This window comes from Pelodiscus sinensis, chromosome 3, assembly GCF_052426305.1.
Source record: "Pelodiscus sinensis isolate ZL-2025 chromosome 3, ASM5242630v1, whole genome shotgun sequence".
In the NCBI taxonomy this organism is placed as follows: domain Eukaryota; kingdom Metazoa; phylum Chordata; order Testudines; family Trionychidae; genus Pelodiscus; species Pelodiscus sinensis.
The window spans coordinates 132,218,132-132,245,731 of NC_143054.1; the positions used below are offsets into that span (position 1 = coordinate 132,218,132).

Consider the following 27,600-nt stretch of genomic DNA (forward strand, 5'->3'; position numbering starts at 1 on the left):
GTATACATCCAGCTGTCCTGTTTATAGCACATGTGCCTGATTGGTAGAATATTTATGGGCTATATATACATGGTTGCAATTTTTCCCTACACTCTCCATACTCCTTCAAGTTACACAGACAACCAACCCAGTTCTGAGACTGGACACTTATCTAACTAAACTATGAAATGTACTAAGGATTTTGGACTTGAATAGTATCGTGTTTTCTACCCCTCTCCCCCCACCTTTTCCTTTCTTCTGTGTAAGGATGACTATTGGCATTGCTAATCTGTTCCTTAGTTGCCATCCTTGTCCAATGTGGAATTATAGGGATTATTATTTGATATAAGAAACAGGAGCCTATATAATGTAGGTTATGCAGGTTCCTGTTCCACACGTGTGTAGGCAGCATATTTGCCCATATGTACATACAAAAACTCAGTGTGCCTGTTTTCTTGGTTAAGGCCCCAAACCACATTTCCCTCTTCTTTTTAAAGGGAAGTCTACACTACAGCATTACATTGGCACAATGGCACTGTTGTACTGTTTCTGGTGAAGATGTGCTACACCCGACAGGAAAGTGCTCTCCAGTTGACATGAGAAGTGGAAGCTATGTTGTCAGCAGAATGTCTCCTGTCACCATAATACCACTGGGGTCATTGTGAAATTTGCATTACTCAGGGTAGGGGGACTCTTTTACGTCATTGAGCCACATAAATGAGATTGAATTAGGCGGTAGCATAGACCTGCCCTCTGACTTCCTTGCACCTGGGATTCAGGCTGCCTTTTTTCAAAAGGGAAAAATATCTGAGGATCAAGCTGAGTAAATACAAGGAAATTTGCCTTCAATTAAGAAATCAGGATTTTGTAATCTCACTCCTGTTGGACTCCTCCCATCTGAGGAGTCTTGTAACACTGTCCTTCCCTTGAGAAGAGGAGTCCTTAGTGAACTGAAAAAAGTCAGACACTAGAGACCATGACTACCTTCCTTCTGAGCAAATGTTGCCGTTCCAAGGAACCTATCTTAGCATAGTTTCAGAAACCGGGTAGCCATCTTTTTTGGGTACTGAACCAACACAGCCATGTAGGATTTGCTTGCTGTTAACAAAGATATAAATTGGAATGAGACTGGCATGTCTCCAGCCATGCTCAGAGAATAACTAGTTTGATGGGATCTTCACCGGAGCCCTAATTGTTTGACTGAGGTTCTTACCCAGCTGGTAAAATTACTGCTGAAGTAGTGTGACATCATTGAGATAAAAATACTTTCCTCAATGTACCCTTAATAACGGATAAGGAGATGTTGCATTATTATTTATTGTGATACAACAAATGTATCAGCATAAGTGCAGCATAGAAAACCATTATGATATCAATAATCCATGAAATACACTATTTTTCATATTAAATTATGTATGGACAGTGAAGGGATCACATCTATTAAGTTGAGGTCTAATCAAAACTGTTTGAGATGGATTATTTATTAATTTTACAGTGCCCAGAACTTTGCTAGGTGCTGTACAGCAGAAATAGAAAGGCCCAGTTCCAGAAAGCTTATTATCCAGGTACTTGCAAGGCTCTCATCACCAAAGTTTTTGGCCACCTCCCATAAATTAAAATAGATGACACTGCTGTCTCTTTCGCGCTCTCCTTTTTCAGACACAATAAATATGGAGCTAGATAATTTAGATAATCTGAGCTTGATGCAGTACATATTGGGTAACAAAACAATTGGAAGTGGTCAGATGAAGACAAAGAGGGTTACAGCAATTAAACAATGCAAAGGTATTCTGAAGGCAGGAATCCCAGAACTGGTTTTGCTTCTGTGTATACCTCTGGATTCATCAAGGCCTCTTGTTCAATACCCTGTTCCTGCGGAAGAGGAATGCAGATTCCCACCATCATCTGCTGCAGCTACATGGGGATCAAATATTTTTGAGCCATTGATTTGCTATTATCCTCTTGCCTTCAGGACTTTTGAAGGTCAGCAAGCCACGTTCATGCTTATAACTGATAGGCAAGCTTTGAGTCCTGCTGTGCGTGCTGATCAGAGATGGGATGGATCACTTGTTGCTATATAACTACATACACGTAACACGCTGCTGCCTTGTCCTTGGAGGCTGTATCAACTAGTGAACAGAAGAGCTACAAAGCACAGCTGCAAGCAGGACAATATTTGGACTGATGGGGTGTCCAGCCCAAATTAGGCAGAGGACATTACCGGGGAAAGTTGAATGCAAACCCCTCATCTTCCCAGTGAATGCCGCCATCCCATTAGGGGGCCCAGGAGATTTGGATGGGTCAAAGGTGGCAAGGAGATCCAGCACTTCTCAGGAGAATTAGAGTGATAGAAGGTGGTTGGGCCTGTTGTGAGGGATTGAACAGGAGTTTAGCAGCTAGGAAGAGGAGGCAGTCTGGCCACCAAGAGTGCATCTACACAGCACAGTTATTTCGATATAACTGGCATTATTTCAAAAGAACAATGTGAGTGTGTATGCCAAGGCTACTCAACTTTGGGGGCCACAGGGATACTCACAGCACTCACAGTGATACCGAGGGCTGCGATTTAAGTGTGGTTGCATATACATGCAAATAACTTTTCATACTGATGGGCATGAATACAAAGACTAAGGCAAGACTATACAACACACAGGCCCCATTTAAGTCAGTTCTGCTGACATTAATAAAATGCAATATTTACCTGATTTCCATCCATATGACAGCACTTTTAACAAGCAATGACAGTCCAGGAATTTAACTACTAAAATGCATATCAATAGAAAACCCTTATATTGACTACTTTTTTGTTTGGGCTCCCACCTGTGCGCCGCGTGTTGAGCCCCGTGTAAACTCACACCACACCGTGGGCCACAAACAAATGGGCTGCGGGCCACATGCGGCCCTCGGGCCATGTGTTGAGTAGCCCCGATCTACACAGCAATTCTGTTATTTCAAAATAATTTTGAAATAACGGACGGCTTATTTCAAAATCTGTAAACCTCATTCAAAGAGGAATAACACTTATTCCAAAATAGCTATTTCCGAATAACGGTAGTGTGGTCGCTCCACTGCTGCTATTTCAAAATAACTCCTCCCCAGGGCCATTCAACGTAATTACCCCCAGTGCCTCCTGGGGCTCTAATTTGAGGTAGCATGTCCACATTAGGGAAGCCTGCCTCAGACTAATTTTGAGGCTTCTCTGTAGTGTAGATGTGCTATTTCGAGATAAGCTATTTCAGAAAAAAAAATCCAAAATAGCTTATTTCGAAATAAGAGTGCTGTGTAGACGTACCCCAAGGGGGAAGAGATGGACACGTTAAGGAATATGATGGCTAGAGAGAATCTCTGAAGTATGTGACTTCAGTTCCGTGCCACACTTGACTGTGGACAGTCATTGTCAGTGCCTGAAGATATTTTTAAGAATTATAAATGAATTCATTTTGTGCAATATCTATGCACCTTGTGTATTCACTTCTGGCAACTTTTCAAGCAATTAAGTTTTCCTCAAACAAACATCGATGGGCACCAGATGTGCTTACTCATTTGTCCCATCGGGGAGCAGAGACATTACCATGTGGCTCTTCAACTGAACAATGCAGCTAGAATATCAAATACAGACATCTGAATACTTCCCAGGCATAGAAAGGAAAAAAAGTTATTCAAAAATCCCAGATACCAAATTAACTGCAAGGGGCTTCCAGTCTGCTAATGGAGATTCTGTCCACAGAGAAGGAATCCTTAAGTTTATTTGCTGTGAAACATTTGTCTGACTTCAATAAGATCAAAACTGCTGCTTCAGCTGTTTGAGCTGGGTGAAGTATTCCCATCGGCCTCACTAACTGAGTTTCAGTGTCTTGCTCTAAGGAGTGCTCAGTAACGAGGAAGGCCATAGATGCGGTGTACTGACATTTCAGCTTTGGAGACCTACGTGCATTTTTTTCAGTTAGTCAACAATTGAAATTATTTTGCCAATCTCATCCTAGGGCCTGCGAATGCTCTTCCATAGCACAAAATCAGGGTCTAATAGGGTATAATTCTCATTCTCTACTCAGGATGGAGATAGCTGAATAGCATATTTTAGTTACAAGGCCACAAGTGGGAGATGCATTGACAGAGCAGTGTCTGGCCCGTGCTATCAGCTCTTCTCCTCCCAGACACAAACATGTTCTGAACAAATGTTTTGTTTACATGTATTACCATGGCCCACTTTCCTTTGCCCTGACCTCCGACATGGCCAGCAAGCTGCCTACTGGGATTCTTTCTCTGCTTCGCCTGGTGGTCTCAGATGTACTGCAGAGCAGGGAAACAGTTTTCCTTAGGGGGCCCCAAGAAAGATGTGCTATTGCGAAGCTGCAGAATTACCCAGACCCCTATTATAGGGACACATATACTGAATGAATACACCAGACCTTGCTATTTTTAAACACTATTTTAGCTTTTGGTAACATGACAAGCTAAAAGGGCATAGAAAGCAGGAGCAAGTCCCTAACTTCGATTTCTCCAGTAAATCAAAAAGTTATGACCACCACCTGAACTACTTGGATAACTCTGTCTGTCTTCTAAACAGTGTGGCGAGGGAGGAGGATGTGGTAGGACGGAAGTCCAGAAATCAAGCTCCCTTGAAATTAATTATTTATATATATACTAACTTGAACAACCCTTACATAATTTATATTGCTGCTCCTGAATGGTCTGGGACAAGAAAAATTTCCAGTAATGCTGACACTCATCCAATAACTCTCCCAGGGTATGTCTACACTACCCCGCTAGTTCGACTAGCGGGGTAATGTAGGCATACCGCAATTGCAAATGAAGCCTGGGATTTGAATTTCCCGGGCTTCATTTGCATAAGTGGGGCGCCGCCATTTTTAAATTCCCGCTGGTTCGAACCCCGTGCCGCGCGGCTACACGTGGCACGAAGTAGGTAGTTCGAACTAGGCTTCCTAGTTCGAACTACCGTTACTCCTCATTCCACGAGGAGTAACGGTAGTTCGAACTAGGAAGCCTAGTTCGAACTACCTAGTTCGTGCCGCGTGTAGCCGCGCGGCACGGGGTTCGAACCAGGGGGGATTTAAAAATGGCGGCGCCCCGCTTATGCAAATGAAGCCTGGGAAATTCAAATCCCAGGCTTCATTTGCAATTGCGGTATGCCTACATTACCCTCCTATTTCGAAATAGGAGGGTAGTGTAGACATACCCCCATAGTGCTACTTCAGAGTATGATGGTACCTGGGTTTTTATGCGTTCTGCAGAATCAAGATTTTAGTTTGATTCAGCAATGGATAGGAGTAGTGCTGGCCAATACTTAGTGACTAAAGGGTTAAACTCAGGTAGCTAAGGGCATGTCTACACAGCAGGGTTATTTTGGAATAACCAGGGCTCGACAAACTATGTAATCTACTCGCCCGGGGCGAGTAGATTACAACCCGGAAGAGCCGGGTTCGGGCGATCTGTGCATGTGCAGATCGCTGGATAGCATGGCTGATGAGCAGGGCTCGCTGCAGTTCGGCGAGCCCTGGGAATAACTAATGTTATTTCGAAATAACAGTGTGCCTCTACACTAGAAGCCTTTATTTCAAAATAATGTCAAGCTGCAGGATCCCTGTAACCCTCTGTGAGGATAAAGGGAAGTCGAAGGAAGAGTATTTTCTTCCTTCAGCTTCCTGCTATGAGACAGCGCCAAAAGGCAAATTAAGTTATTTTGACTTACGCTACGTAAGTGACATAGCTAAAGTTGTGTAGCTTAATTCAACTTTAGCTCTGCTGAATAGACATAGCCTAAGGGTGTTGGCAGGGGGCAAGAACAACCAATGGGATACAGTGCTGAAATTTAAATCCTGCTGCCCTTTCTAATTGTGTGAGTTCAAAGTTAGCAGCTGGAGGAACAAGATGAAATAATCAAACAGAATTACCATGCCTACAAGAAATATTGGAATGGGAATGGACTGGGCCTTGACGTATGGATCAAGATCTTAAAAAAATACCTTGCCTCTATAGGCTTAAAAGCTCACCCCACGTCTCAGATTTCCTGGCTTTTGGAGGCAGCTGCCACCATTAAGTGATTTAATTCCTGAAAACCAAGAAGAAACAGTTGAATTTCTTCGCAAGAGGTACCCCAAGCTCTTTTGCCACAAGAGAGCTTGAAAAAAAACCACACAGGAAATGAATTACAATTCAGATAGCTGGCCCTTCAGTCTAGGCAGGCACCTACACAGACTTCCTGTTACCTTCCAGGACACAAGAATCAAATCATTGCCTTAAAAAAGCTGATTTTATTAACAAAACAAAAAGATATACCATAAATTAGTTAATAACACACAAATCCAAGTATAACACGCACTCATGTATTACGGGCAGTTTTTCTATCATGTGTAAAAAATATATTAGAAGACCCAGGGATGTACATAACCTGCAGAGACTTCTGCTGCCTTCATAAAAGAATCTGGTGGTCTTTGACGTGGTTGCCACTTGCCAGCTATAAAGATTGAAGATTACGCTATCATGCAGCCCGATAACACTGGGTCTTGTTATACCGGTAATGAACCACGGCTGAGGCCGCTGAGCTATAAAAAGCAATAAGCACTATCCTATTACCGGTATATAAGACTTACACCAACACAACGTTTTAAACTTTTTCAGTTTATAACAAATATAGTCCAAGAAAATATTTTTAAATCTTTTACATATGCAAAAGAAAATGGCAATAGAGCAGCAGGCAGAAAATGTTCCGTTAATAAATGGTCTGTTCGTGAGTAGAAAGAAGAAGAAGCGGAGATTAAGAAATTAAATCCTTGCAAAAGAGTATGTTGAGGAAAGAAAGCCGAGTGGCCAAATCTAGATGAAAATCTGGCAAAGTAGGTTCTTGCACAGAGAGATAGTCAACATGTGGTGTCAATGGTAGCCATAAAGCTCAAAGCTCGACTTATGGCTATGGAGATGAAAATCGATGATTTTCGTGGAGGCTCAGGTAACTGGGTTTACAAATTTAGTTTGAGCACAGAGAAGTGTTGGGCAATGGCTTTGTAATGAACGGGAGAAGAAGATGGATGATTTCAAAGATTTTGTCCATAAAGAAATTAACCAGCTAGGCCTGAAACCAAATGACGTCATTAACATGGACGAGGTGTTCATGTCCTTTGATATACCCGCAACTCGGTCTGTTGCTGCAACTGGAGTGAAGACAGTCGGTGCAGCAACCATAGGTCATGAACGCACCTGTTTTAAGGTCGTATTGGCATGCACATCAGGTGGTAAGAAATTAAAACCGATGGTAATTTTAAAGAGGGTGATGATGCCTCAAGAAAAACTACCACCCGGCGTGTCTGTGGTCTGTAACAAGAAGGGCTGGATGAACACAGAGGTGATGAAGACATGGACAGAAAGCTGCTTTCGTACACGAATAGGCGGATTTTTAAAATCCAAATCTCTGCTACTTTTTGATGCCTTGGCCACCCATAAAGAAATTTCAGCTCAAAAACATGTCAACTCAGTGGGAGTCCAGGTGGACTGACCTGCAAGTTGCAACCACTGGATGTAGCTGTCAACCACCCATTCAAGTGCTTCATCCGTGAAGAATGGGACAATTGGATGACAAATGGGGAGCACGCTTTCACTCCAGCAGGTCGACAGAGCCATACAACTTACGTTGAAGTTTGCAAATGGGTATTGGAAGCTTGGGAAAGAATAACGCCGGCTACTATTCGCAATGGATTCCGTAAATGTGAAATGCTTCTGGAAGTCGACTTGTCTAGCTCTGAATTTGACTATGACAGCGAATCAGACGCAGCATCACAGGCCTCAACCATCAACAAAGCACGCCTGGCCGAGGTTATGGATATTTTCCAAGACAGCGAGTATGATGAAAGTTTTGACGGTTTTGAAAATTCAGACACTGAGGAGGAGGATGCTAGTTATGACTCAAGTGATGCAGAATAAACGTATTCAGCATGCAGCATGTACTATTTATTTTATGACAATGCGTAGGATGGATTTTTTTAAAGCTGCAGTATCATATGTATTAACATTTATTTATTTAGTAGCTTCACAGTAAGTAACATTTTAACTTTTATTTCATTTTAGTAAACACAACAGCATTGCCGCTCTTATTAAATTATTATTAAATAGAAGATGCTGATTTTATTACGTTGATCTTGTCTTCTTGTAATACGAGTAAAAATCAAATTGCATAAGACATGGACATATATACCCTGCGTGGGGTGGGGGGGTGGATGGTAGGTAAAGACATGGACAACCCATGGGCTATATTCGCTAATTCATGGTACTCAATAAAGCATACTTGGTTGCTAGGTGTTACAGAACAACTAAGAAAAGAGCAGATTAAAACAGAAAAAAAATTGTTCTCTCTCTGGGCACAGCTTGGGGTATATTGAATGGGGGGAGGGAGGCACATGGATTTCACACAGAGAAGTTTTACCTAACAGCAAAATAAAGAAAAATAACCTGATCATGACTAAATATACATTTTCCCTCTACTCACAATCCATACTGATCTGTACCTCAAGGCCCAGTCCATTCCCATGCCAGTAATTCTAGTAGGCATGATCATTCTGAAAGTAGGAATAAGAGATCCTCCGGAAAAGGGCTTTATTCTGGAGGATCACACCAGTCTAGACGCTTTTTTCCGGCTTTTCCCCAAGCCGGAAAAAAAGCAGCGGCCATGTTTATTTAAATCCCGCGGGGGATATTTAAATCCCCCGCGGATTTCCCTATTCTGACTTACCTGCTTTGCATTACTTTTCCAGAGAAGGGGCCAGTCTAGACGTAGCCATAGTGTTTAGCATTCAGCACCAGAAGCTTTGAGGTAGGGAGTGTCCTAAATAGAACTTCCATATGATCGTTTTTCATCAGAAAATCCAGGTTATCAAAAAATGTTAATACATTGGGGAGGGGGACATTGATTTTCCTGCTGTGAATGCCAAAATAAGGGGGGAGTGTTCTGTTTTCTTCATTAAAATTGATATTTTGAAATGAATTGACAACTTTTGCTTCACTTCAATATACATCATCCAAAAATTCAAAACAACATAAAATCAGCTTAAAATGGCATTTTGGCTGTAGGTTTCAAATATCCAAAATTAAATGGCTTTTTATGTTGCAATTTGTTCTCTGAGGAAACATTTTCTTTTGGTTCTCATTTTAAATATATTTTTTACAACAATGCCAAAGTGAAAGTCATGTGAAATGAAAATGAAACAAGAATTGTCTTTTTAAAATTCATATTTTTCTTTTTAATTTGTTCAAAGTTTTCTGTGGAAAACCCAAACTTCAATCCAAAAACATTTTGAACAAAGATTTTTCATTCAGAATTTCTCCTGGTAAATATTTTGGTCTTTCGACCAGCTTGAGTCCCAAATTATTTCACCTTCATGAACACTTAAAGAACAACTTTAATTGGTTACAGGTAGAAGACTATTAATTCCACCTCAACTAGAAGGATATTAGTGATCATGTAGGCTCTTAAGGATTAGAAACAATGATTTGAACACTGTGGATTCTCAAGGTTTAAGATAGGCATGTGACAGTCTTCCCCAAAAAAGAAATGTTGTCAAAATTCACTTAGAGTTATAGAATCATAGAATACTAGAACTGAGAGGTCATAAAGTCCAGTCCCCTGCCCTCATGGCAGGACCAAGCACCATCTAGATCATCCCTGACAGAGGTTTATTTAATCTGCTCTTAAATATCTCCAATGATGGAGATTGTACATCCTCCCTATGCAATTTATTTCAGTGCTTTTAACCATCTTGATAAAGTTTTCCCTGATGTCCAACCTAAACTTCCCTTACATCAGAAGCAAAGTTGTAATGGGCCAGAGTTTTGCTTACATCTCTGCCAATTTGCAAACAATAGCCTCTAAGGATTCCCTTGACCAGCAGCAGTGAGATTGGTAAGGGAACCAGAAAGAATATATATAAAAATGGTAATTAGCCTTTCCTATGATCTGATGCGTACTCTATGTGCAATTTAAAAAATAAAACAGTACAACTATTTTTTTAATAATTCAAATTTCATTGAACTTTTCAAAACTGTAATGGGAATAGAGTAGAATTATCAACACATTGACCGTTTGCTTAAAACTGCTCCCATTTAAGACAATAGCATACCTCTTACTGACTTTACAGGAAGTAGAGTTAAGCTAATGTTACGCCCTTTCAAACATCTCACCCATTGCTAACAATTAAACTGAATATGTATCCAAAAATGAAGGCAATGTGTTCAGGACAACATTTTATAAGTACTCATTGACAAATGCTAGAAGTATGTTCAGACATGCAGGCTACGTCTACACTGGCCCCTTTTCCGGAAGGGGCATGTAAATTTCATGAGTCGTAGTAGGGAAATGCGCGGGGGATTTAAATATCCCCCGCGGCATTTAAATAAAAATGTCCGCCGCTTTTTTCCGGCTTTTAAAAAAGCCGGAAAAGAGCGTCTACACTGGCCCCGATCCTCCGGAAAAAGCGCCCTTTTCCGGAGGCTCTTATTCCTACTTCGAAGTAGGAATAAGAGCCTCCGGAAAAGGGCGCTTTTTCCGGAGGATCGGGGCCAGTGTAGACGCTCTTTTCCGGCTTTTTTAAAAGCCGGAAAAAAGCGGCGGACATTTTTATTTAAATGCCGCGGGGGATATTTAAATCCCCCGCGCATTTCCCTACTACGACTCATGAAATTTACATGCCCCTTCCGGAAAAGGGGCCAGTGTAGACGAGCCCGCACAGTTCTCATGATAACTGATCTATTTAATCAAAACACTACCTAAAAAAGCTTCAGAGGGGTAGCCAAGTTAGTCTGTAACAGAAAAAACTTAAAAAAACAAACAGTCTTTAAAGTGCTACTAGACTAACAAAACATGTAGATGGTATCGTGAGCTTTCATGGGCAAAACCCACTTCTTCCGATGACCAGAGTATAACCTAGAAAGTGTTTTCCTTACCAGGTTATCAGTGACACAGTTTTTGTGCTACTCCATCTAGTGGTTAAATGCAGAATCTTCCTTCTCTCTCACACACAAATGAGAGGCCTGGGCTACTGCCAAGAGTTTGTATTTGTACTTGGCATTGTTTGGGCACGTTTGAGTTAGTGCAGTGAAGAAGAAGAAGAAAAAAAAGTCAGTGAGTTGGCTTTCATTTATTTCATCATTGACACAGTGCCACCCTCAGTAAGGGAGCATCATATAGGAAGTGTAAGGGAGGCAAAATGAGCACGAGGTTAACTTAGGATACGTCTGCACGTCAACATCATTTTGAAATAACTTAGTCCACATCTACACAGCAGACAGTTATTTTGAAATAACGTTGAAATACTGTCAAGCTGGAGGACTTCTTACTCAGACTCCTGTAACCCCCAGTGTATGAGGAGTAAGAAAAGTCGAAGGAAGAGTACTCTATTTCAAAATAAGTGCTGTGTGAATGCTGCCAATTTCAAAATAAGCTATTTCGAAATAAGCTACATAAATGACGTAGCTCAATTTGCGTAGCTTATTTTGAATTAAGCCCTGCTGTGTAGATGCATCTTTAGATGGAATTAAGGTATAATAGATAAATGCTAGTAAAAAGTGTTATATCATAGAGCTTGAAAGGTAATGCCCTTTAGGAGTTCACTAAACATTTCTGGGGCAATACAACTGCAGGGAAGGGTAGGTTGAAGTCAATGTAAACATGTCCTGGAGTCTTCAGTCAAAATATCAACCATACCCCATTTTCTGATTGCACTGAATTCAGGTATGTAAAATTGAGTTCATGAGGGGATTTATGCAATGGCTGTTACCCCAACCCCGCACCACCATTTTCTTTGCATTCATGGCCCCCAACTGCTCCTTTAAATTTCCAAACCAGGTGGAAATCATGTGAAATCCAGATCTCCATCTGCAGCCAGATCTGGGTTCAGAAGCCAGGGTTCCATCTTGTGCAAAGGGGAGTCTTACTTATGACTTCTCGGAGTGCCGATTTGAGCTGTGAATTCACAAACTAAAACGGATCACAACCAAAGATGTAGCTACCCTCAGGAAAGGTTAAATTGCATTGGGAGTTGAGAAACTTAAGCTTTGAAAGGGACTTTTTATTATTATTATTTATACTGTAGTAATGCCTAGAAATCCCCACAAGAATCATTTTACTGGATTTTGCAGATCTGGCCATTAAAAGATGGTCCTTTAAGACTGTTGTATGAAAGGGATTTATACTCTAACGGGACAAACTGTGACCCCACCTCTAACCAGGGTAACAATAAAGCTTCAACAAGAAACAAAACAATATTTACAAAACATTGATTTCCGTGTTACTATTCAAACCATGCAGCAATGAGAGATCTGGTTTAGACAAAAGAACATATTGTTTTTGTACTCTGCTTTGTATACTGTTTGGGTTAAATTAAGACAAATAACCCAGACAGTGTTTTGCCTTGATAGCCATAATCATTGGCATCAAGAAAATATTGCCCTGTTATTTTTAATAGGAAGAATTTAACATAAATGTGTCTTGATCAAGTTAAGAAGGTGATATCGTACACTAAGGCAGTGGTCTCCAATCTTTTCAAGCAGGAGATCACTTTTTGAATTTAAGTGCAACCCAAGATCTACCTCAAACCCATATACCCTTGCCCCATCTCCTTTGTGCCCCTTCTCCGAGGCCCCACCCCTGCTCACTCCATCCTCCCTCCCTCCCCCACTTTCCTTCACTTTCAGTACACTGGGACAGGCAATTAGGATTCTGAAGGGGGTTCTAGGTGCAGGCTCTAGCAGAGTGTTTGGATGCAGGAGTGCTTGGGGCTCGGGGCTCGGGCAGGAGCTAAGGATGCAGAAGGGGGTTCATGAGTGGGGTAGGGTTTCCGGATGTGGGTTCCAGCTGGGCACTGCTTACCTCAGGTGGCTCCTGGGTGGTGATGCAGTGGGGCTGAGGCAGGCTCACCCCTGTCCTGGCCCTGCACCACTCCCAAAAGTAGCCAGCAAACTCCATCCCAAGTCCTGTTGTGCTCCCACTCTGCTCTGTGGAGATAGGATACAGGGCAGAAGAGGGGGCACCTTGACATCAGTGCCCCTCTTCTCCCTCTCCTGCTCTGCACAAAAAGTAGGAGGCTACCAGGGGTGGGGATGGGCAGCTGCAAAGCAAAGGACAAGAGATGTGCAGCAGGCTGGGGGAGGGGGGAGCTGAAGTGCTGGGCTTGATAACCTCTTGGCCAAACCTGTCAGAGGCTCCAAGATGACCATAGCCCTAAGTGACCATAGCACTAAGGGCTAGATATTCAAAATAAACTACAAGCAAGTAATTTTGGTTGACTAGTGTGTGAATCAGATGCACATCTGTACAGGTCTGCACTCGGACAATGAAGATTTTTCTTGCACAGGAAGTGGGGGGTGGGGGGGCAGAATTGCCGGCCCTATGGGCATGGTGTTTATGTGCATGTGTATGGAGGGCGGCTTCTTGCTTTCTGAATGGGCAGGGCTAGGGACAGCCATCCTCAATGCCACCTGGCGTGTGCCACTCTGTGGCCCCTCCCAATCCTCAGAGCCACCTAGAGTGCACTAGGCTGCACTACGGCAGTGATTTAAAGGGCCTGGTGTTCCAGCCACCACTGCTACTCAGGTAGCAGTGGAGCAGCCAGGCACCCAAGTACATTTTGAATCACCAGGCCCCGGGGCAACTGCCCTCTTGTGTCTCCCCTGCTCCCTCGGTGGGCCTGACAGGAGGTTAGAGTCACAGGCTGGTTGATGATTTGTGCATCTTGCAAACAATTACACAAGCAACTAGACCTTTCCTGCATGCTTCCCTTTCCCAAAGAAATCTTCTAAGATTGGCAACAGAGAGTTTTGGTCACTAAACCTGGTACATCACCTATGATCTTAAAGAAAGGGTTGCTATTTTACTTCATTGATCCAGACAGGATATTTTTGTCTGCAGGTCATCTAAAAGTTCTTCCTAAGATATCCAAAGTGAGGAAATTATTGGGGTCCTCTGTCATTCTCACAAGCAAACTAGGGAAAAGTGGTCTAGACAAATTTGTAGTCAGATGGGTGCACAACCAGTTGGAAGACCATATTCAAAGAGCACTTATCAATAGTCCACTGTCTAAAGTGTACCTAGAGCACCAAGAATAAAGCCATTGAAGTGCAAAGTTCTATCAATAGGAAGGGCTAATCAAATGAAGAGCAAAAAATTAGGGGATAACTGGGTAGCAAAAGCACCCATGGGTCGTAATGGATCCCAAACTGAATATGAATCAACCATGCAATTCAGTTGTGAAAAGGGGCTTATATCATTCTGGGATGTATTAACAGATATATTGTATGGAAGCCAGGGGAGATAGTTGTCTGGCTACAAGCAGCTCTGGCAATGCCACAGTTGGAGTGCAATGTCCTGTTCTGGGTGCCATGGAGCAAGATAAATTTAACTAAGCTCAAGAGTACAGAAGAAATCAGCAAAAATGATTCAAGTGCTAGAAAACCTGACCTACGAGAAAAGGTTAACAAAACTGGGCATTTTTAATCCTGAGAAAGGAAGACGGAGCAGAGAAACTAGTACTCTTTAAACATGTTAAGGCTATTATAAATTGTTCTCCCTACTCACTGAATGTCAGAAAGAAGTAATGGGCTTTAATTTACAACAACAGAGATTTAGGTTAGATATTGGGGAGGTGGGGGCCCTTTTTAAACCAAAAAGAACAGTTGAGTTCTGGAATAGGCTTTGAAGGGATGTTGCAGAATCCCTTATCACGTGAGGTTTAAGAACAGTTTGGACAAACACCACTCAGGAATGGTCTAGGTTTACTTTATCCTGTCTCAGCACAGAGGGGCTAGACTTAAGAATTGTCTGAGGCCCTTTCCAGCCTTCTCAGTTCTATGATCTCAGCAGTTAACATGAATCATTACAGACATTTTTCCTGTACTTTGTTCACTTGATTATTCTGATTAGCCTTGATTATCTGAACCACAACAGTCATAAATTTGCTGTTATCCACCACTAGCACAGATCCCCAGTGCTTGTTAATTACACCAAATGTTTGTTTAGTTGTCAGGAATTATTCAGTGTCCCCATTAATATTTGGGAAAAACTATTTTTGCAAAGGTAGAGTTATTTGCCTAGTTGTGTGTTTCAAACAGACTGCAAAAAAAGCATGCAATTGCAAAAACAAAATATGTGTTTAGGCTTTAATTTGCATAAATAAATGTGTAGTGTTGCTCTTCCTCCCCACCCACACACTGTCCATTTTTGAAAGGTCCTTAATTAGTCAGATAATGTCGTTACATGGACTTTTGAACACTATCACATGTCTGAATGAGAACCAGAGCTGAAAGCAAGCATCCTGTCTTATCATAGTCCCCCACCAAATCTTCTTCCCTGAGCACCTCCTCTCCCCCCAGGGGTGGGGACTGTGATACAACAATGCCTGTAAAAAACTGTAAGTTACTTTCACCTCCACAAAGAGCCCCAAAATACCTTTGAGAACCATTGCCATTTGAGGCTAGCTATAATGGCCAACATTTTCAGAAGTGATTTGTGAGGGTGCTTCCATTTTAAGTACTCAGCTTAAAAGACACTTTGGAGAGGCCTGGTTCCCAGCTGGTCACAAAGAGTGGGTGTTAGCACTTTTTGAAAAGCAGGCCCCTTTTTGTTGTGTTAAATTGGGCATATGGACCAGGGCTGCTCTACTCAGTGCTGGATAGTGCTGTCTCCTGGCAATTCAGGGCATTAGCTCAGGCTACATCTAGACTGCAGAGCGTTTCCTGGATACTGGAGGTATCCCGGAAAAGCAATGCCGCATCCAAGGAACACGTCCGCTTTTCTGAAAAAAAATCGGAAAAATACACGTGCTCTTTCACCATTCCTGTAAACCTTGTTCTACGAGGAAGAAGGGATGTGTTGAAAGAGCAGGTTTTTCTGAAATTTGGCGTCATGTAGATGCGCCAAATTTTGGAAAAACCTCTTTGAACAGAAAAGCAGAAAAAGATACGCAAGTCTTTTTCTGACTTACCTTAGTAAGTCTTAGTAAGTCTGTAGTCTAGATGTAGCATCAGTCAGGCCAATGCCCTTTCCTGTGGGCACCACCCCATCAGTTTCTCCTCTGCCGCCCCTCTCTTGCTTAGAGTTGCTAGCTTTCTAATCACACGAAAACAAATTGCCGTGCCTCGAGGCCCCACCCCTTCTCAGAGCCTCCACTACCCGCTTCATCCCCCTGCCCTCTGACACTCACTTTCCTCATCTTCTCTGAAGGGTGTTGGGGAATGGTGGGGGCGGGGAGACAAGAAATTAGTTCTGGCTGTCAGGGCTGGATCTGGGTGGGAGAAGCAATTAGGAGTTCAGGCTGAGGCAGGGGGTTCAGGTGTATGTAAGTGAGGGCTCCAGCTGGCCAAAACATAGGCCTCTGGCAACAATACTCTTACTTCAGGAACCACAACATCCTCCTTTTGACAGTCCTCAGACCTAGTCACTATTGTGGTGTCCCCTTCTGGGGGTGAGTCCATCCAGGTTCCTAGTCTCTAGCAGTCTTAATCAGTCTTCTGCTTGACAGTGCCACTCCCACAGCAAATGGTAGGGGACCCCATTCCCACTCTCTACTCCAAGTTCTGCCTCAAGAATCCTCTAATACAGTCCAACTGAAGTCCAACTCCTGCATGTCGCTGCATGTTCCTGTCACCTGGCCTTCCCCACTCCCCTGCTCTTGCTCGTCTCTTCACTCCTTCCTCTCAGGGAGAAATTTTAGACAACTTACCTCTGTCCGTCCGTCCGTCTGTCTGTCCATCCATATGTCCATCCTACAGAGTGACTGCAAATTCCTTCCCTAGAGCCCCTCTGCATCCAGTTTCCTATCTTTTCTGGGATACCCACCTTTCCCTCACAGGTGAGCTTCTCTCTAATTAACAGCCTTCAAGCTAAAGCTCACCTATTTGCAGCCTAATTAATTGATTGGGTTCATCTTGCCCAATTCAGCTGTTGCAGGGCCAATGTGGGGAGCACATCCCATCAAAGCTACTCAAAATGGAAAGAATCCAATTTTTTTTAAAAAAATCTTGGTTGTTTTGATTACCTAACCCTGTGAAATTCTAATTAAAAGAAGGACATGCTTCTGACATTTCAGAACAACCTGACTATAATTTAAACTGTATATGGCCTGGTGGCATGTTATATTTAAAACATTTACTGACATTTCTTAAACTTGCCCCCCCAAAAATGCTGCCCTTCATAGAAAAGGTATTCTTATACAATATATTTAAAATACAATGCAAAAAATGCAATACCAAAGTCTGTTTCATTAATTCATAAACTCTGGGGCATTTGTAATGGTTTTCCCTTATGGAAAAATCTTATAGGATTTAATAAAAATGACAACATTTCTATTGTTTTTGAACAAGACTATAGAATTAAATAGAGAATTACATCACTGCTAGAGAATTCACAAGGGTGGTTAAAAAAATCCTACGTAATATAAATAGCTAGTAAACTCTATAGGTTTCCAGAGTAATAAACAACCCTCTTGATTTAATCTGTCATAAGTTCTATAAGACTTTTTCATAGGACTCATCATTATAAGACTTATGAAGCCCAGATTTTTCATTATAAAGCATGACGCATTTTCTAATAACATTTCACTGAGGTAGCTTATGTGTACTCAGTATAGAATAAAGAATTTCAGTGAAAAAAATACATTTTGCCTCCTACCACCTGAAAAATGGAGATTCCCCCAAAATGGGGTTACACCAGTATAAAACTGGTCTACTTCAGACTTTGCTTAGTACTTTAATGCAGATTTACCCTCAGGTCAATGTGAGCAGATTTAGCCCCTAAGTGTGGATATGGCAGCCTATCTTGGTAATCAGTCCTGCTGCGATGGCACAGCCGGGACCTGCAACCAAAGCAGGGCATTTCTCATGTTGCTAATTCCAGAGCTGTGACCACTGTCACAATCAAAAAGAAACTGGAAAAACATTGGATTGTTCCCAGATAGCTCTGTTTTTAATTTCACCTGAACTGTTTATAGAGATTTCACAACTGAAAACTGCTTGCTCCATCTGTGAAGCATTTGCCTCTTGGAAAGATGTACAAAGCCAAGACCTGATCAACAGTTGAAGTAAATAAACACATTCTCCAGGGGATCCATTCATTCCTGTTCTGCTACCCCCAGCTTGTATATGGTAGATTGCCATAAGCGGGGTAAGCAGCGGTAGCCTTGCAAGCCACTCAGTCCGGTGGAAGGCAACTGCAGCAACCCTCCATGCTTGTGCAGCCTCAATTTACAAGGTGTTGGCCACACATCATTTTACTACCAGTTGGGAAAGGCGCAGGGTTTCCCTGAATGCCTATTCTTTGTTAAGGTTCTTGTCTTCAAAATCACAGTGTAAATAGCATGACTTTGATATGCTTTTCAACAAAAATGAGAGTGGGATGAACTGGTAGGCAGGCAGACCCAGTCAAGTGAAGGAGATAGGGAAAGATAGAATGGGTGGTATCCTCACCCTCGCTCCAGCCCCATTGGAGTAGGTGGAAGGCTGGAAGGATATACAGAAAATCTGAAAGATCTGTCCAGCTGAAAAAAGATTCTCCTGGGGCATGAGCTGCAGCTGTCTGTTTTCTGAGGACTCCTGTAGAAGCAGGGACTCAATAATGGAATGCTTTCTTACGGCTGAGCAAGACCCTTTAGCTTAATCCTCTCTAGCGCCCCCTCTTGGCAGTTGCTATAGCTTGGTGGTGGTTTGCCCCCTTTCATGATTCAGCCCTCCACCCAGTTGCTTTAAAGTCTCTCCCCTTCTGAGGTGACAGAAGGTTAACAAGAAAAAGTCTAAATAATAAATCCAAGAGCTTGTGTTAGGTCTCTGACCCCTGACTGTGGGCTCAGAGGGCCTTACAAGCACTGAAGAATAATCCTTGTCCCTTTATTTCAGGGAGGAGTCATGCCATGTCTCCCAGGAGCTGGGAAGGAAATGTGGTGGCCCTCCCATTACACTGAGTTCCAGCCCAATGATTCTGTCACCAGCACCCAAGTTCTGCTCCATCTATCTGACTTCTTGCTGCTTCTGCCTACCTAGACTTGTTCCTTTTACAGCCTTTCCTCAGGCCTGCTCACCATCTGCTTCCTGGGCTCTTGGTAATGATCAGCCCCCCTCCTGGGCTTCCTCCTGGAGGCCCAATTTCTACATTCCTGACCTAATGCACCCTTCACATTGGAGCTTCTGCTAATGGGCTCCCTGCAGTGTTTCACTCCCCAGGACTTTGTGCCTACAAGTCCTACTTCTGCTAAACTCATCACCAGCACCCTCCCTGCTCTTGGGTTTAGGCTTTTCCTGGGTGAACTAATTCTTCCCATTACGTTGGACCCCTTCTGGTCTAGATTTCGTGCCCTTCTAGCACCCCCTGCCACTCCAAAGGGATTTCCCTAAGATTTGGCCCAACTTCTGCCATTATTAAGGTAAATTGTAAACAATTAATAAAATCATCTGGAAGATTGTAAGGCAGTGAGGGCCTCAGTTGTTTAAACCAGAGTCGTTCCATTGATTTCAGTGGTGGGGTCCCACATTACACAAGCTATAAATCTGTTTGGCCAATTATTTCTCACTGGGAAGAAGCTATGAAGTGGTTTCCCACCGGATTCTGTAATTCCAGATAGCATTTCCAGTCCTGCCACTGATAGTGACTAATACATCGAGCTTGGCATGGGTGTAGACCTATGTATGGTGAGCAGTGTGCAGGGTAGGGATTAATGTCCTTTAGAGAGTGCATAGCACAAAGCAAAGGGGCATCGATCAATATGAAGATTAGTTTAATAGTGGTTTAGGGATCAGTAGATGAATGTGGTTATTCAATAGCATTACCAAATACAATAATCCATTTTTAAACCTGAGGATTGGTTTATATCTACAGGAGATGGCAAAGGACTCTACATTCTCAGGCACCCACCCCTATGACCTGGTGTTTTAAGTGTTGTCAGCAAGAGGGGCTGATCTAAGCGCTAGGGCCCGCCCAATGCACAGCTAAAATGCTACCATGATTTGAGTTACTCCAAGTTTTAGGACGACGATCTGCTTGCATTTGAAGAAAGGTAGAATGAATCCTTCTCTTGCAGAGTGGCTCTGTGGCACAAGCTTTTTTATTAAAATTGGAAATTTGACACCTGAAGATCACAGATGACTCATGACCCCCTCTACAGCCTTCCAGAGCAGTGAAAAGTGTGTGTGGGGGGGGAGGACGGGTCTGTACAAACGATGGCAAAGACCCTTAATTTGGGAAAGAACCTTGGATTGTGGCTGTGGTGGGCCAAGCTACTCTGCTAGTTTTTCTATAAAAGGTTGAAATGTAATCTCCGTCTGGTACTCACACACAGGTACCACTAATGTCAATCACAATTCAGCTCTCCTATTGAGAGCACAGAGCCCTGAATTTTAAAATGTTTCCCAGTGTATTCATGGGCAGGAGTGAAGTTTAATGTACAAAACTTCAGGGGCCTGAGCACAAAGGATAGGGAATGGAGACAGCGCATTTGAGTCTAATTACAGAAAAGCATTGTACTATGGATGAGTTCGCAAACCCCAGTTCTATCACTAGGCAATGGCCAAAGCAGTCCGATGCCTCATAATGTGTTACACAATTGGCCTTCGGCACACACGCAGCCTGTAGTATGTCAGCTTCCTGGTCCCAAGAGGGTCCTGTGGAGTCTATTACTTTGATGAAGTGGTATTTAAAATTGCATTACCCTGCAGTTGTTTAGCACTCACAGATGTTGCCCCTGTAGAGTATTTAATAGGACACGAAGCACTAGTAGTCCAGGCCAAAACCTCATGCCATCTTGTTAATGGGTCACCTTAGGCCATACCACATGTTACTAAATCAATAGGGGATGACCTTACATAGCACTTTTCCTGCCGTTTAGCGGGTAGTACTTTTGCGCAACAATGAATTTTTAATAAACAGACAGAAATGAAATTGAGACAGATGAGGGAAGACAAAGGAAATGTGGAAACAGGCTGAATCTAGGGGAACTGTTTTGATCAACCAGACTGGTGTCTGTTCAAAAATAGATTTGCCAACAGCCAGGATAAAATGGCCTGGTGCTGCCATCTGCTGTACTCACTAACTTTAACAAGTGCTGCAGACCCTTGTCTCTGCAGCCGTCAGCAAAAAACAGCTAATGGTAAAAGCAGCTGGAGAAATGTATAAAGATTATCTACAAAGGCAAAAAAACAAAAACAAAAAACAAAAAACAAACCACCTCACAAAACATATTTATTCCTAGCACTCCTCCAGTGGTTTTGAGCCTTGTATGTGGAACAAATTGAACTTCCTGTGATCAGCAAAAAGAAGCTCCGCGTCTGTGATTTTAATCAGTTTTGTTTCCAGACAGCCAAGGACAGCTTTGCAAATTATTACTGCAAAATCAAATAAGACTTGAGGATCAAAGTATTGTAATATCCCTTGATCTTTCCCATGGAACTCAGGATAGTTGGTGTAGATGTTTCCCGTACAAGGGCCCATACTCACTGAAATCAATGGAAATATTTCCATGGACTCCAGTGAGCATGGAACAGGCTCCAAACAAGATTTTATTTTTAATCTGCAGTTAACTTTCTTTATAACTTTCCTGCAAGGGTAAAAGAAGACTTCAGGATAAGATATTATTTATATTTTTAACACCAATGATCAGCTCTCTGTGTTTATTCAGGGGAACTTTTATCATTCATCTCTATTTTTGCTAATAAAGAATTGGAAAGTAGGTGAACATTTGAATTCTAGTGGGCTTTCTGAGACAGAACTTTTCACCTCTAAAGCGTAACCTTTTGCCATTTCTTTATTAAGCATGAGCATTGATACCCAAAGCCCATTAGTCATTCAATTAAGTTGACCCATCACCAAGGGCATATACTGCACAATTCTATATCCTTTCATAAGTACAGTATTGATAGCAGGTCATTTTAACATTTTTTTCATCAAAACATGAACAAATTGCAGCTGAAACAAACAAAAAACTCAATAGGGAAAATTATGGGTAAACTACATTATAATTCTTGTAAATGAGGCTTACCAGAGTGGTTTTTTCCTCCCAGAGTGGACAGAAAAAAGAGCACCAGCCCTCTGAATCCTGTAGCCTTAGAACTTACACATACTCTATATTAAAATCAACTTCTTGTATTGCTTTAGTGAAAAGCAAAGATCTTGGGAGCAGTTGAATATGTCTTCTGTGCATGCCAGTGCTGCATTTCAGTGAAAGCACCAATGAGAAAATGTACTATTAAATTGAAATAATCGTCATTTAAAACAGGGCTGTCATACTTCAGAGCAGATCCTCAGTCTGGTCGAGCTGTGGCATGGATGGAGAAGGAACACTAGTACAGTAAAACTCCAATAGTCCAGCATCCAATTGTACGGCACTCCCGATAGTCCGGCATCAAAATGACAAGAACCTACTGAGTGAACTTTGGCAAAAAACGAGTCACAAAGCAACAGTGGCAGCAGCTGAACGAAGTGAAAAGGGTAAAAAAAGGGTTACAAAAGCTAAAACATTGCAGTATACTGTATACAGTATGCACAATAAAAAGGGTTAAAAACACTTTATATGCAGTATACTGTATATAGTATATATATAAAACCAGTTTATAATACTTCCTAATAGTCCAGCATAGGCGGTAATCCGGCACCACCTAGGTCTCAAAGGTTCTGGATTACTGGAAGTCTACTGTATTAAGCCACCTTTGCTACCCTGTAATCCTGGATCCAGTCCCATCCGTAAAGCAGACTGGAGCAGTCTCCCGGATGCTTTAAATTATACCAATTGCCAGTGTCCTCAGACCTATTATGGCAGGTTAAATTGGAAATGATAGGGATTAATATGAAAGTTGAGAGATGGATAAGCAACTGGTTAAAGGGGAAACTACAGCGGGTCATACTGAAAGGTGAACTGTCAGGTTGGAGGAAGGTTACTAGTGGAGTTCCTCAGGGATCAGTTTTGGGGCCAATTTTATTTAATCTTTTTATTGCTGATCTTGGCACCAAAAGTGGAAGTGTCCTAATAAAATTTGCGGATGACACAAAGTTGGGAGCTATTGCCAATTCAGAAAAGGATCAGGATATCATACAGGAAGATCTGGATGATCTTGTAAATTGGAGTGATAGCAATAGGATGAAATTTAATAGTGAGAAGTGTAAGGTTATGCATTTAGGGATTAATAACAAGAATTTTAGTTATAAGCTGGGGACACATCAGTTGGAAGTAACGGAGGAGGAGAAGGACCTCAGAGTCCTGGTTGATTATAGAATGACTATGAGCCGCCATTGTGATATGGCCGTGAAAAAGGCTAATACGATCTTGGGATATATTAGGCGAGGTATTTCCAGTAGGGATAAGGAGGTGTTAGTGCCATTATACAAGGCATTGGTGAGACCCCATTTGGAATACTGTGTGCAGTTCTGGTCTCCCATGTTTAAGAAGGATGAATTCAAACTAGAACAGGTACAAAGAAGGGCCACTAGGATGATCCGAGGAATGGAAAACCTGTCTTATGAAAGGAGACTCAAGGAGCTTGGCTTGTTTACCTTAACCAAAAGAAGGCTGAGGGGGGACATGATTGCACTTTTTAAATATATTAGAGGGATAAATACCAGGGAGGGAGAGGAATTATTTAAGCTTAATACCAATGTGGACACAAGAACAAATGGATATAAGCTGGCTAGTAGGAAGTTTAGACTTGAGATTAGACGAAGGTTTCTAACCATTAGAGGAGTGAGGTTCTGGAACGGCCTTCCAAGGGAAGTAGTGGGGGCAAAAGATCTATCTGGCTTCAAGATTAAACTAGATGGGTTTATGAAGGGGATGGTTTGATGAGATAACATGATCTTGGTAACTAATTGACCATTCATTATCAGTGGGAAATAGGTCAATGGAGGGATGATAGGAATTACTAGAGAACTTTCTGGGTGTCTGGCTGATGAGTCTTGCCCACATGCTCAGGGTTTAGCTGATCGCCACATTTGGGGTCGGGAAGGAATTTTCCTCCAGGGTAGATTAGCAGAGGCCCTGGAGGTTTTTCGCCTTCCTCTGTAGCATGGGGTACAGATCACAGCTAGAGGATTCTCTGCATCTTGGGATCTTCAAAGTATTTGAAGGCTTCAATATCTGAGATATAGGTGAGAGGATTATTCTGGGAGGGGTGGGTGAGATTCTGTGGCCTGCACTGTGCAGGGGGTCAGACTAGATGATCATAATGGTCCCTTCTGACCTTAAAGTCTATGAGTCTATGAGGTGAAGATTGTAAGGGCATAGTGACATCACAGCCATACCTTTTTTCCTGTCACAGTGACTGCACTTCTAGGACAGTTGTATGTCAATCCCTATTTAGGAATGCCAACAACACTGGCTTTAGGGTTGTTTTGTGCTGCCCCGCTGGTGAAAGCACCCAGAATATTAGAGACTTTTGCCTTTAAAAACTAAGCATCATTGATGTTATGATAAGATCATTTGATCTCTCCTCCAGCCCCTGCAAATCACAGACTTCCTTTCCAGTTCTGTGAGCACTGCCATTGAAATGTCTCAAAATATTCTGCAAAAAAGATGGGTTTGGTCGCTTGGCTCTCCACAGCCTCTCTCTCTCATACCCTCCATGTTCACAAGAGAATAACCTTCTCTCACTTCCATTATATGTGCACCTCCTGATTATGGCATTACCCACATGACAACTATCCCTCAAGACACTTAACATTCAAGGGCTGAATAGTTTACCTGTAGTCATGCTTACAGAAATAATACTTGGGCATTTGTTCAATGTCTCTACCTCTCGGTCTCCAGTGTTCTAATATGCTCAGTTATTTTCCAGTTCTTTTTCTCCTGCAAAACTGTCTCTCTCACTGTGTCTCTGATATAATCCTTTGAGGTCTTTTTGAGAGCAAACCCCATCATTTATAACATAGCTTTTACTGATTACCATGCTGTATCACAGGGCACGCTCTGATTTATTGTTTGCCACTGATTCATTATTAAAGCTGCTCAGATACTGGTCAGATACAGTTAACCATTAACTCATCAAAAACTTTCAGTGCTGAGCTGACCTGGTGACCTTCACTCGTATGCCTACTTGTATTGATTTAAATCTTCCAAGAGAATTTCTTTTCTGGTTATCCAAAGTTCTGGAAGACCATTTCCTTCAAGCTGCCACCTCCACTTATTTCCCCTACATCTATCTACAAGGTTTTTTAAAACAAGAACAACTAGTCTCACTTCTGAGTAAAGCCATTTTTATACTGCTCGTAAGTCATCCCCAGAAGGCTTGAAATCTGAGTTCACATAAGTATCCAGAAATTCAGATGGTTATCCACTTCGGATTATGCTGTATCGAGTGTTTAAAGCAGGGAATCTGAAAATTAGGTTTCCAAATATTTCAGGAACTTCAAAAAGTTTGGTTTTCTTTTAAATCATGCACATCTGAAGAATACTGATTTTTAACTGTTTGATGCTGTATTTTTGGACAATTTTACTCTCAAGGGCAGGGGTGGAGAAACATTTTTGGGTCAGGGACCTCTGACCCACAGAAAAATCAATTGAGGGTTTCACACAAGTGAAAAGCAAAAAAAAAAAAAAAAAAAAAAACCCCAAACAACTCATCCTCCCAACCCTCACTAATGTGGCCTCTGACTGAGGAGAAAGACACTCCCCACATTCCCATTACACACCAGACACTATGAGTACATTTACACAACAGTGTTATTGCAGAATAACCGACATTATTCCGAAATAACATAGTCCACTATGTTATAACAAGCAGTTCTTTCAGCATAATGTCAAAATAATGTTGAGTTGGAGGACTTCTTCCTCTGATTCCTGTAACCCTCATTTTATGAGTAAGGGAAGCGGAGGAAGAGTGCTCTTCCTTGGACTTCCTGCTGTGTAGATAGTGCCAAAAGCTGAAATAAGCTATTTTGACTTGAGCTATGAATTGATGTAGCTCAAGTTGTGAAGCTTATTTTGGCTTTAGCCTTGCTGTGTAGATGTGCCCTTACTATTTATTAATGTGTAACATTAGATTATTAGCTTTGAGTTAAAGTGCATAATCTTTCATCCAGAGTGGAGAACGGCTAACATGCATATTATTTCAGCTTTAGCTCTGCTGTGTAGACGTGCCCTATCGTAGAATCATAGAATACTAGGACTTGAAGGGACCTCGAGAGGTCATCAAGTCCAGTCCCCTGCCCTCATGGCAGGACCCAGTACTGTCTAGACCATCCTTGATAGACATTTATCTAACCTGCTCTTAAATATCTCCAGAGATGGAGATTCCACAACCTTCCTGGGCAACTTATTCCAGTGTTTAACCACCTAGACAGTTTCCTAATGTCCAACCTAAACCTCCCTTGCTGCAGTTTGAGCCCATTGCTTCTTGCTATCTCCTTAGAGACCAAGGAGAAAAAAATTTCTCCCTCCTCCTTGTGACACCTTTTAGATACCTGAAAACCGCTATCATGTCCCCTCAATCTTCTCTTTTCCAAACTGAACAAGCCCAATTCTTTCAGTCTTCCTTCATCGGTCATGTTCTCTAGACCTTTAATCATTCTTGTTGCTCTTTTCTGGACTTTCTCCAATTTCTCCACATCTTTCTTGAAATGCGGTGCCCAGAACTGGACACAATACTCCAGCTGAGGCCTAATCAGCGTAGAGTAGAGCGGAAGAATGACTTCTCATGTCTTGCTCACAACACACCTGTTAATGCATCCTGGAATCAAGTTTGCTTTTTTTGCATCGCATCACACTGTTAACTCATATTTAACTTGTGGTCCACTATAACCCCTAGATCCGTTTCTGCCATACTCCTTCCTAGACAGTCGCTTCCCATTCTGTATGTGTGAAACTAATTGTTCCTTCTAATGAGGGCCTAGACTTGTAGATTTTATGTACTCCAATCCCCTGGTGGGGCAGTAGTGGGGGTGGAGTGCCCGCTTGGGGTCCCCAGTACTGGAAGCAGAGCCCTGAGTCTTGGGGGCTGGATCCAGGCAAGCTGGGGGTCGCATCCGGCCCCTGGGCCTTAGGTTTCTCACCCCTGCTTTAGAGGCTGCCGTAGGAAGCTCTACTATTGTTGATGGCTAATGGAATTTGACTTGAGCTCAAGTTATTTAAGCATTGAATTCTTAGAGGGAAAACATCAGCTCTGTCTATATCCTTTAATTCAGAACTATTATATCTTTTTAATATGTTTAGCCCTAAATCATTACAAAAGCTCCTGCTACCTAGGTTGTTCAAGGTGTCTCAGCATGGCAAAGATGAACTTGGGGTTTCCAAAATGGGAAGAAAAGAGCTAACTGCAGATGAAGCATGCTTGGAAAGGAGAGCCTACTATTGATTTCTTTTGCCCCAAAGGAAAGACTTATTAATGAGCTTTGTGTACTGAACCAAAACCCAAACAGAAATCCAGGAAGCTCATGAAAAGGAAAATCTGGCAGTGCTTGAGAGAATCTGATTTCAGTGCAGCAAAAGATAAAGTATAAAAAATGAATGGATGAAATACAGTCATATAATGCATGCATTCTTTTATGTTTAACACACCAAAATACAGTGTTGTCAATTTAATAAAAATATATTGGGGTTCTCAGATCTCTTTGCATACCCTTCTGAGTTAAGCCTCACAATATCTCCTCAGGCAGATAAA

At 42.1% G+C, this 27,600-nt stretch overlaps 1 protein-coding gene across 1 annotated transcript in view; it reads right to left on the reverse strand.

The window, feature by feature from the left end:
• Window positions 1–16,733, reverse strand: part of GREM2 (gremlin 2, DAN family BMP antagonist) — a 76,211-nt gene extending 59,478 nt beyond the window's left edge. Inside the window, exon 1 of the mRNA XM_075924823.2 lies at window positions 16,698–16,733. The gene's annotated coding sequence lies outside the window, so the exon portion shown is untranslated. The remainder of the gene's footprint in view (window positions 1–16,697) is intronic.
• Between the last annotated feature and the right edge of the window lie 10,867 nt (window positions 16,734–27,600).